Source organism: Hipposideros armiger, unplaced genomic scaffold, assembly GCF_001890085.2.
Source record: "Hipposideros armiger isolate ML-2016 unplaced genomic scaffold, ASM189008v1 scaffold_130, whole genome shotgun sequence".
Classification (NCBI taxonomy): Eukaryota; Metazoa; Chordata; class Mammalia; order Chiroptera; family Hipposideridae; genus Hipposideros; species Hipposideros armiger.
The window spans coordinates 734,618-735,850 of record NW_017731480.1 but is presented as its reverse complement, the minus strand read 5'-3'; the positions used below and the strand labels follow the sequence as shown (position 1 = coordinate 735,850).

Genomic DNA, 1,233 nt, shown 5'->3' with positions numbered 1-1,233 from the left:
TTGACTGGTGTCCAGGGTGCCTGGCTCCACCGTCCAGCGCTCACCTCTCTGGCCTGCCTGCCTGCCTCCAAATCCTTCATCTAGGTGAAAATGCAAGGTTCTCCTCCCACCGATTTGGCGTGTTCGCTGTCAGAGGGGCCATTATGAATAGTGTTATTAATCTTATTTTTTTAAATCACGTTTGCCTGAGATTGTGTTTGCCAGGCAAAGGGGAGTAGAGCGCTAAGAAGAGCTAGGATGGTTTCACATAAAAGCTCCCAGGAATGACAATTTGTGGTAGAGCTAAGATGGGGCTGCTTTTGGACAGTGACCTGGGTTGGCTCTGTATTTGGAAAGAAATAGTCCTCCTGGTGTATTGACTATGTATATGTACACAGCACCATCAACATCTTAAACATCCTTATTTTACTGGATTTCAAAAGGTGAATGGGTTGACACGTTCCAAGAGCCTACTTCCGTGTTTTGGATAAATACTTTGGACTGAATGGATCTGCCTGAAATACACAAAGACAGGCAAAATAGAGGAGAGGTAAAGGAAATGCGCATTAACGCTGGGAGACCTGAGGAGAAAGGGGCAGAGGGAGCTAGAGAGAAAATGAGAAATTGAGAGAGGAGAGGGGGAGGAAGGAAGGGAGGGAGAGGAGAGAGAGAGAGAGAGAGAGAGAGAGAGAGAGAGAGATTTCACACGTGCAGATCAAGGGCTTTGGAGCCTTCGACCCCGACCCCTAAACCCAAGTGCATCTCACAAAACAGGTTCGTCTCGTATTTCAGGCAGTCTCCTTGCCCCGCGTCCGCGGTCCCCGGGGCCCTAATTCACTCTTGCCCTCTCTGCACAATGACATTCGAACCTGGGAAAATAATTGCATTAGAGCAGATTACTTATAACCGATAGTTATCCGTCTTTTTCTGTTCGACAGAAGTCTATTAAACTCAGTACAGCCATTACCAGCTGAGCTCTAGAGCGCGCCTTCATTAAGAAAATTAAAATCATACTTTTGAATCTAAGCAAAGCCTGCGCAGGTCTCAAGAGCCTGCCCGCGTCAAACCCCGACGTTTTCGTAAACCCGATTTTCCCGCGAATCAATCTCTGCTTTTTGGATACCGTGGGTGAGGGTGGAAAGATTGAGTGTGATGACAATGACTCGAAGATAGGGATGTCTGAGCTACAGACGTGCCATCTTTCTTCCCAACCCCGTCTACCCGCTACTCCCTGCCGCCTTTCCTGGGGGGGGG

At 48.3% G+C, this 1,233-nt stretch overlaps 1 long non-coding RNA gene across 1 annotated transcript in view; it reads right to left on the bottom strand.

The window, feature by feature from the left end:
- Positions 1 to 723: 723 nt before the first annotated feature.
- LOC109386245 (uncharacterized) overlaps positions 724 to 1,233 on the bottom strand; it is a 2,937-nt gene continuing 2,427 nt past the window's right edge. Inside the window, exon 3 of the long non-coding RNA XR_002124759.1 lies at positions 724 to 848. This is a non-coding gene — a long non-coding RNA (uncharacterized LOC109386245). The remainder of the gene's footprint in view (positions 849 to 1,233) is intronic.